This window comes from Jaculus jaculus, chromosome 19 (assembly GCF_020740685.1).
Source record: "Jaculus jaculus isolate mJacJac1 chromosome 19, mJacJac1.mat.Y.cur, whole genome shotgun sequence".
Lineage (NCBI taxonomy): Eukaryota > Metazoa > Chordata > Mammalia > Rodentia > Dipodidae > Jaculus > Jaculus jaculus.
The window spans coordinates 44586095-44596688 of NC_059120.1; the positions used below are offsets into that span (position 1 = coordinate 44586095).

A 10594-nucleotide genomic window follows, 5' to 3' on the forward strand; every position below is an offset into this window, starting at 1 on the left:
TTTGATAAGCATAGTATTATACATTTATCCAGACAGCAGCAGATGTTATACCCCTAGGGCTCATGAATACCCCTGTTTTAAGTTTTCAGTATCAGAGATGTATTCCCTCCCATGGAGCAGGCCTCCAGTCCAATTAGAGAGTGGTTGGTTTCCACCATGATAGATGTGCCACTATTGCACAGTTGGTTCATTTGACCTGGCTAGACAATTATAAGGCTTGCAGTGTCCATGTTGAATATCTTCACTGGTGGTATCTCTTTCTCCCATTGCACTGCATGTAGAATGACTTCTTCCAGCTTTCTGTCAGCTCCAGACTGACCTTTTTATGTGACAGAGAGGGAGAGAGAGAGAATTGGCATGCCAGGGCCTCAGCCACTGCAATCAAACTCCAGACGCCTGCACCCCCTCATGCACATGTGTGACCTTGGCGCCCTTGCATTACTTTGTGCGTCTAATTTATGAGGGACCTGAAGAGTCAAACATGAGTCTTTAGGCTTCTCAGGCAAGCTCCCTAACCGCTAAGCCATCTCTCCAGCCCTTGAATGCATATTTTTTTTTATCATAGAAAAGGTTTTAAATTATATTAGGTAGAATTTGTATGAAACTGTATATCATATACTAGCAGTGTACCAATAATGTGACCTCATTAAAGCCAACATTTTCAAAAAATGAAATTTACACCTGTAATATACATTGTAAATATTTTGCCCCACCTTGAGTTTCTAAAGCATGCTCACACATTGGCTGAAATGTACATAAACATTCTTATATAATAAGCCAAAATACCTATCCCAACGATACAAAAAGAAAATAGTGTTAAGGGATCACATTACCTGAAATTACAAAATTGTGTGTACGTATCACACAGTACTCCTAATATTCTCCTCCGATAGGAAAGTCCTAATGATCGCGTCTCTCAAACCTCCATCTTTACCAGCCTCCATCCTCTAGATATCAAGTGTGAACTAGGCATCTTGCTGAATATCTTTGGAAATGATCTTCTCTTCCTTAAGAGCTCCTCTTTTAAATTCCATTTCGTCACAAGTCTGGCACAATAGATTGTAACTCTTCTGCCACAGCTTTCCCGTCTTCCGTCAGTAGTGACAGTTCCAGGTCTGTTTGCCTTTGTAGCTCTTGTATCATTGTCATTGTCTTATTCAAAGTAGAACAAGTGCAGCTCTTAGCCTCTTTTTTTCTCAACAGAAACTGATTTAAAGCGTGCATACAAAGCTTGATCTTGAGACTTTATTGCTGACAAGTCCTTTAAAAGTGTAAATGGATTTTTCTCCCCTGCTGAGTCAGGATGGTTACTCTTGATGGCATACTCCAGACTGTATTGAATGTAATCAAAAACAAAGTCTGTTTTCTGAAACATCAATTCCAGCTTATCGACCTCTGCCTCCATATTGAATAGTTGACATTCCTTAGACTGGGGCAGCACTTAAGCTATAAACAGCACCAGCACTCTTGAAAGCATACTTTTGAAAAAAAAAATCTTATGGGCTGGAGAAATGGCTTAGTGGTTAAGGTGCTTGCCTGTGAAGCCTAAGGACCCATGTTCTACTCTCCAGATCCCATGTATGCCAGACACACAAAGGTGAGGCAAACACAAGGTTGCACATGCCCACTAGGTGGCACAAGTGTCTGGAGTTTGATAGCAGTGGCTGAGGCCCTAGTATGCCAATTCTCTCTCCTCTTCCTCTTTCGCTGTCTCTCTCAAATAAAAATAAATAAAGTATACATCAAGCTAGGTAGGCATGGTGGCACATATCTTTAATCCTAGCACTCAGGAGGCAGAGGCAGGAGGATTGCCATGAGTTTGAGGCCACCCTGAGACTACATAGTGAATTCTAGGTAAGTCTAGGCTAGGGTGAGATCCTTTTTCCAAAAAAAAAAAAAAAAAAAAAAATGGAGAGTGCTGGAGAGATGGCTTAGCAGTTAAGGCGCATGCCTGTGAACCCTAAGGACCTAGGTTCAATTCTACAGGTCCCACAGTAAGCAAGATACACACGGTGGTGCATGCATGTGGAGCTTGTTTGTAGTGGCTAGAGGCCCTGGTGTGTCCATTCTCTCTCTCTCTCTAATAAATAAATAAAACTAAAATCTTTAAAAAAGTTGGACTGGGCTTGGTGGTGCATGCCTTTAATCACAGCACTTGGGAGGCAGAGGTAGGAGGATCACCATGAGTTCGAGGCCACCTGAGACTACAGAGTGAATTCTAGGTCAGCCTGAGCTAGAGTGAGACAAAGTTGGGGCCTACAAAGCTAAACGACCTATGTTCTCTTCCCCAGGACCCACATAAAGCCAGATGCACAAAGTGGTACATGCATCTGGAGTTCGTTTGCAGTGGTTGGAGGTCCTGATCTGCCCATTCTCTCTATCTGCTTCACACACAAATAAATAAACAAAAAACATTTTGTTTTTAAAAGTTGGGCTGGGCATAGTGGCACATGCCTTTAATCCCAGCACTTGGAAGGCAGAGGTAGGAGGATCACTGTGAGTTCAAGGCTACTCTGAGGCTTCATAGTGAATTCCAGGTCAGCCTGGGGTAGAGAGAGACCCTACCTCAAAACAACAACATGAAAAAAAGTATACATCAAATTATGTCATTCTATTCATTTTTTTTTTTTTCAAGGTAGGGTCTCACTCTTGCTCAGGCTGACCTGGAATTCACTATGTAGTCTCAGGGTGGCCTCAAACTCATGGCGATCCTCCTACCTCTGCCTCCCAGGTGCTGGGATTAAAGGCGTGCACCACCAAGCCCAGCATGTCATCCTATTCAAAACCTTTAGTGGTTTCAAGTAAAATCCAGACTCCCACCACAGCTTACAAAGTCCTAAGCCATCTCACTCCTGCTCATCCGTAGTGTTCTCTTCGCTCTCCTGGCTCACTTCCCTTCAAAGAGCACAGGGCATTCCTTGCCTGGTCTCTCCTTCCAGAATACCCAAACCTCAGGGTTCTCTGCAGATCTCTTTTCTGGAAGTCCCCTCTGCCCAGGGTTTTCCCAAGATGCTTTAAAAGTGTCTGGGGCTGGAGAGATGGCTTAGCGGTTGAGCGCTTGCCTGTGAAGCCTAAGAACCGGGGTTTGAGCCTCGATTCCCCAAGACCCATGTTAGCTAGGTGCACAAGGGGGCACACGCGTCTGGAGTTCGTTTGCAGTGGCTAAAAGCCCTGGTGTGCCTATTCTCTCTCTCTCTGCCTCTTTCTCTGTCTGTTGCTCTCAAATAAATAAATAAAAATAAACAAAAAAAAATTTTTTTTAGGTGTCTGGCTTCTTTCCTGCCCTTACTTTTCAGCTTACTCGTTACTGTGTTCAGCAAGTATTTTATGGAATTTCTGCTGTGTGTCAGGAACTGTTCCAGGTATTAGGAAAACAATTGAGAGGGCTGGAGAGATGCCTTAGCGGCTAAGGTACGTGCCTGCAAAGCCGAAGGGAAACAGTTGTGAGTCAAACAGAAAAAACCCCTGCTCTCAGGGAATTTAGGGGGGGGAAAAAAACAGGAAAATACCAGGTTGTGTTATCAGCAAGAGAGCTGCAGGCAAAGTGGGGTGAGAGTGAGTTGACTGAGTTAGTGAGGGCTGGGGCCCTGCACCTCTGAGAGGATGGAATGCGGGGATCAGAAGCACAGCTGGGACCAGGGCTTCTAGCAGAGGTCATGGAAGGACACATCAGCCAAGAGAAGAGCCGCTGTGAGTCAGTGAGGACCAGCTCTGTGGGTTGGAGGAAATGGCTGCTGCCTCTGTGGTGGCAATGAGGCAGGGAGAACATGCAAGGAGCCGTGCAAGCCTTAGCGAGCCAGGAGAGTGAGTCCAGCCTTTATTTTCAAAATGTTGAAGGAAGCTGGTGGGAGTAATTTCATCTGATTTATGTGTTTACAAGAGCACTCGTGGATGAATCCAGAATTTGAGGCAGTCTACATGACAAGTAGCCAAAACTTCATAAAAGTCAGTCTCATGAAAACTAAACAGGGATATAACCCAGGCATGGTCGCTCACACCTCTAATCCCATGCTTGGGGAATACTGTGGCAGGAAGATCACTAAGAATTTGAAAAAGAATCCAGCCAGGTGTGGTGGTGCACGCCTTTAATCCAGTATTTGGGAGGCAGAGGTAGGAGGATTGCTGTGAGTTCGAGGCCAACCTGAGACCACATAGTGAATTCCAGGTCAGCCTGGGCCACAGTGAGACCCTATCTCAAAGAAACAACAGCAAAAAAAATTGAAATTGAAAGCTTAATGCATTGACTTAACAGCAGCCCATAACAGCTGCAGAGAGAGCTATGAACTAGAAGGCTAAACCCAAATAATGTTTTCTTTTTTTCTTTCTTTTTAAAATATTTTAATTAATTTATTTATTAGAGACAGAGAGGGAGAGAGAGAGAATGAGAATGGGTGCGCCAGGACCAAATGAACTCCAGACACATGCAAACCTTGTGCATCTGGCTTATGTAGAACCTGGAGAATTGAACCTGGGTCCTTAGGCTCCACAGGCATATGCCTTAACCATTAAGTGATCTCTCCAGCCCGCTTTCTTTCTTTCTTCTTCTTCTTCTTCTTTTTTTTTTTTGAAGTAGGGTCTCACTCTAGCCAAAGCTGACCCGGAATTCACTATGTAGTCTCAGGGTGGCCTTGAACTCATGGTGATCCTCCTACCTCTGCCTCCCGAGTGCTGGAATTAAAGGTGTGCACCACCATGCCTGGCTCTTTTTTTCTTTTTGAGATGGGGTCTTACTCTATCCCAGGCTGACCTGGAATTCACTCTGTAGTCTCAGGGTGACATCGAACCACAGCAATCTGTCTACCTCAGCCTCCCAAGTACAGGTATTAAAGGTGTGTGCCACCAGGCCTGGCCTCAAGTAATGTTTTCATATAAAGGAACTACAGGTTCAGTGAGACCTGTCTCAAAGACATAAGGCAGGTTCAGTGGCTAGAATGAGAAGATATATCCAGCCAAATAAGATGAATGAGAAAAGAATGGTACTGTAAACAAGATAATGATTATTATTATTATTATTATTATTATTATTTGGTAACAGAGTCTGACCTGAAATTCACAATCCTCCTGCTTCAGCTTTCCCAGTGGTAAGGTGACAGTAACACCATACCCAGTTAGGATTTTTCAAAAGAATCAAAAGTAAAGAAATGTTTAATTAGACAAGGTAACAAAAAATACAGAGCACCGAAAGTTATTGTAAAACTAGTGAGAGGGGTTGGGAAGATGGCTCAGTAGATAAAGACTGCTTAGTGTTCAAGTCTGAGTACCACAGTTAAATCCCCAAAGCCCACTTAAAGAGCTGGAAGGTTTCTGTGGTCCCCGTATGCAGACAGTGAAGTGGGAGGAATGTCAAAACAGGCGAATTTACAGAAAGCTTGCAGAGGGCTCAGCAAAAATAGCAGCAGAAGCCGGGCGTGGTGGTGCAGGCCTTTAATCCCAGGTCTCGGGATTAAAGGCCGGATTGCTGTGAGTTCGAGGTCACTCTGAGACTACATATGAATTCCAGTTTAGCCTTGGCTAGAGCAAGACCCTACCTCAAAAGATTAAAAAAACAAAAACAAAAACAGAGCTAAGGCACTTGCTTGCAAAGTCCAAGACCCATGTTCAACTCTGCAGATAACCACGGAAGCCAGATGCACAAAGGTGAGGCAAGTGCAAGGTCGTTCATGTCCACTAGGTGGTGCAAGCATCTGGATTTTGATTGCAGTGGCTGAGGACCTAGTGTGTCAACTTTCTCTTTCTCTCCCCCTTTCTCTCTCTAAAAATAAATAAGTAACAGCAGCAGCAGAGTGCTGTGGCACACCCACACTCATACGCACACATGAACATGTATGTGCACAAACGCACGCACATACATGTTAGAAAGGTTAGCTACTTTCAAAGGAAAGCTCAGAACAGAATTTGCAACTGTAAAATAAATCAACCAGTAGAATAATATTGTCCATGTGCTGATTGAAAATGATTTCAACTAAGAATTATTTAACCAATGGAATGTCTTTCAAAAAGAAAAATGAGATGAAAGTGTGATGGCTTATACTGATTGTCCGTCAGTTTGATCGGGATTAAAGGCATAGACCACCATGCCTGGCCTCTCTCTCTCTCTCTCTCTCTCTCTCTCTCTCTCATTAATTAAATTATACAAACTAAAACAACAGTGGGGAAGATCTGGAGGCTACCTGTCAGCAATGGCAGCCAAGTGATTTTAGTTCCTATGGTGCCGTGTGCTAAGGAAATCACAAGGAAGTTGTCTGATGAAACTTCTTCACTGCCCTGTTGCTAAAATGACTGGCAGGGTGCGTACTGGAGAAGGGAAGCGCTGTGCCTCCCCACGCCTGACTTCTAAGAGTCGCTTTGCCTCTAGGACAGCACGCTTACTTAGATGTCCTCCTCTGAAGAGAATTCTTCTGTTTTATGATGCTATTATCAGTCGTAATTATAGGATTGCAAATGTGCCCAGAGGTTTCCTTGGATGGCATACTGTCATCCCAGGGAATTCTTCCTACTTTAGTGGAAAGAAGATGCCACGTCAGATCGTTGTCACTGATGTTTCCTAAATGGTGGTTGTTTGAATGGGCTTGACCTCGGCAGGACCCTCATCTCAGAGGGCTAAACGACTAAGGAACAGTCATTATTGTTATTTATTTATTTGAGAGAAAGAGAGAGACAGAGACACACAGAGAAAGGTAGAGAGAGAGAGAGAGAGAGCGAGCGAGAGAGAGAGAGAGAGAATGGGCATGCCAGGGTCTCTAGCCACTGCAAACAAACTCTAAGATATGTGGGCCACCTTGTGCATCTGAATTTACGTGGGTCCTGGGTATCAAAGCTTGGTAGTATGGCTTTGCAGGCAAGTTCCTTAACCACTTAGCCATCTCTCCAGCCCCCCTTTTTTATTTTTATTTTTTTGGTATTTCGAGGTAGGGTTTCACTCTAACCAAGGCTGACCTGGAATTCACTATGTAGTCTCAGGGTGGATTTGAACTCATAGTGATCCTTCTACTTCTACTTCTTGCTTGGCTGGCCTCGTACTCATTACGTAGTCCAGACTGTCCTTGAACTCATGGTAATCTTCCTGTAATAGCCTCCTTGAGTACAAGGATTATAGGCATGAGCCACCATACCTGGCTCAAAGTAACTTTTTAGAAGGATCTGACTATCTAAGAAATCAAGTCTAGAAGTCCTTCAGACACTGTTAGCTCCTATATCCATACAGTCTTGAAACAGCATGCATATTCAGTTTTTTTCCTTGTAATTGTTCCGTAAGTGATAAAGCATAACCACCACTATAGACCATTTGCATTATGTGAAGAATTGTGAAGGGAGGGGCACTTGGTAGGATGATAGTGCATATATGTAAGTAAAAGAACAGATTAATGGGGGTGAAAAAGCCCAAGTGAGGTCAGGGGAAGAGATTGAGTAAAGGAAAGGTGGAGGGAGGGCTAATCAAAATCTAAAAGGATATAAATAAATCATATGGAAACCTACTGTTTTGGACAATGGCACACCTAGAAGCCATAGATTGTTACTAGAAAATTTTCAGTGCCAGGCATGGGATACTTTCCAGTGAATTGTCGGTCAGGGAGGTCCCGGATCCCCAAAAACATTTCAGGCCATTGCTGAGGCCCTTGGTTTCCTACCAGGAATAGAGGGTAAGACCGTATTGCTGAAGATTCCACATACTTGGGCTGCAAGGCCACTGAGACATCCTGCTGGAACTGAGCTGATAAGCTACTCCATGTAGACCAGCTGACAGAAACCTGGAAGAAGCCATTCTGCATGCAGTTCAATGGGAGAGAGAGAAAGAAATCACCAGTGAAGATACTCAACAGTGGACACTGCAAGCCTTATATTTGGCCAGCCAGGCCAAATGAGTCAATAGGAGCAATAGTGGCAGGTCTGTCATGGTGGAAACCAACTACCCTTTAATTGGACTGGAGGCCCGCTCCATGGGGGGAATAAATCCCTGATACTGAAAACTTAAAACAGGGGTAGTCATGAGCCCTAGGGGTGTAACATCTGCTGCTAAATGTATATACTATACATATCAAACTGCCCAGTAAGCACGTCTCTTAATGTTCATTCCCATATATTAATGCTACTCTCACTTTTAGTAGAAAATCTTCTCTTTTCAGATGACAGTGTCCTTGGGATGACTCGGCAGACATCATAATGCTGAAAAGAAGTGACAGGAGTGCTCAGCACTGCAATATATTTATCACACTTTCCAAGGCTCAGGGTCTATTGCAGAAGAGGTGGCAGAAAGAATGTAAGAGCCAAAGGAAGGGTAGGACTCCTTACAACGTGCTCCCCCCAGACACAAAATGGGCCTGGATATCCATGACCTCACAGTGCCTGACACTACCTACACAAGACCATTAAAATAGGAGAAAAAGATCATGACATCAAAATAAAAGAGAGACTGATTGAGATGGGGAAGAGATATGATGGAGAATGGAGTTTCAAAGGTGAAAGTCGGGGGAGAGAGGGCATTACCATGATATATTGTTTATAATCATGGAAGTTGTTGATAATAAAAAAAATGAATTGTGGGACTGGAGAGGTGGCTTAGTGGTTAAGGTGCTTGCCTGAAAAGACAAAGGACCCAGGTTTGATTCCCCAGAATGCATGTATGCCAGATGTACAAGGTGGAACATGTGTTTGGAGTTAATTTGCAGTGGCTAGAGGCCCTAATGCACCTATTTTGTCTCTCCCTCCTCGCCAATAAATAAATTTATGTATATATGTGTGTGTGTGTGTGTGTGTGTGTGTAGAGACAGAGAGAATTGTGGGGCTAGAGAGATGGCTTATATGGCACTTGCCTGCAAAGCGAAAGACCCAGGTTTGATTCCCCAGGATCTACGTAAGCTAGATGCACAAGGTGGCACATGCACCTGGAGTGCATTTGCAGTGGCTGGAGGCCCTGGCATGCCCATTCTTTCTTTATCTGCCTCTTTCTATCTATCTCAAATAAATAAATAATAATTTTTTTAAATTATAATTTAGAAATGACTTAAAGTATATAGGAGGATGCATGAGGGTCATGTACAAATAGTATACCATCTTATAGAAGGATGTGATCAGGGGAATGGTCACCCTCAGGGGTCCTGGAATCAGTCCTCTGTGGATACTGAGAGACAATTAAACCAGGATAAGGATACTTGGGCACCACTACAGGTGAGAGTCCAGACTTCTATTCATCGCCTCTGCTCAGAACCACTGAACTGCTAGCCACCCCCTCCCCACTGCCCTGAGCATAAGCTTTAAGATTGGTTTTGTGGGCTGGAGAGATGGCTTAGCAGTTAAACGCTTGCCTGTGAAGCCTAAGGACCCCGGTTCGAGGCTCGGTTCCCCAGGTCCCACGTTAGCCAGATGCACAAGGGGGCGCACGCGTCTGGAGTTCGTTTGCAGAGGCTGGAAGCCCTGGCGCGCCCATTCTCTCTCTCCCTCTATCTGTCTTTCTCTCTGTGTCTGTCGCTCTCAAATAAATAAATAAATAAATAAATTTTAAAAAAAAAGATTGGTTTTGTTCTGAGCCTTTCAGAACCATCAAGAAGGCTTTATAGAGGGTCTGCCCTCTATTGTGCTAGGTATAAAGCCTTTTTTTTAGTCCAATTTTCTCAGGTTTCTACCTTCACATGCCCTGCATTTAAGGGATGAGGAAGAAAAAGGGGGGGGGGGGGAAGGTTGCTCTTGTTGACCAGCCACCACATGTTACATACCGAGGTTACTTCATATACATATCTTATGATTCCCACCTCAGCCTTTGTCCCCATTTTGTGAATGAGGAAACATGCTTAGATCCTAAACTTAATTCATGGTCTTCAATAAAACATAGAAGAAGCCGGGTGTGGTGGCACAAGCATTTAGTCCCAGCACTCAGGAGGCAGAAGGCCACCCTGAGACTACATAGTGAATGCCAGGTCAGCCTGATAGAGACCCTACCTCAAAAACAAAACAACACAACACAAAAAGCTCATTTAAAAATTTATTTATTTCTGCTTTGGGATCACAGATGCATATGCCACTTTGAATCCAACTTTATGTGGGCCTTGGGGAATTCAGGCCAGCAGGGTAAGCACCTTTAAGCACTGACCCATCTCCCAAGCCTTAACTCACTTAAAAAGTATATTTAGGGCTGGAGAGATGGCTTAGCGGTTAGGCGCTTGCCTGTGAAGCCTAAGGACCCCAGTTCGAGGCTTGGTTCCCCAGATCCCACGTTAGCCAGGTGCACAAGGGGGCGCACGCGTCTGGAGTTCGTTTGCAGAGGCTGGAAGCCCTGGCGCACCCATTCTCTCTCCCTTTATCTGTCTTTCTCTCTGTGTCTGTCGCTCTCAAATAAATAAATAAATAAAATTTTTTTAAAAAGTATATTTATTAACTGGGCATGGTGGTGCACACCTTCTATCCCAGCACTTGGGAGGCAGGAAGGTAGGATTATTACTGTGAGTTCGAGGCCAGCCTGAGACTACAGAGTGAGTTCCAGGTCAGCCTGGGTCAGCATGAGACACTACCTTGAAAAACTGTATGTGTGGGTTAATTATGCTCTTACTGTCTCCTTCCCATCAATAGTTTATGATTATGATTACAAAGACACAGAATGGTT

At 44.1% G+C, this 10594-nt stretch overlaps 1 pseudogene; it reads right to left on the bottom strand.

Moving 5' to 3' along the window:
- Positions 1-1038: 1038 nt before the first annotated feature.
- Positions 1039-1405, bottom strand: LOC101609754 (annotated as a pseudogene).
- Positions 1406-10594: the final 9189 nt, after the last annotated feature.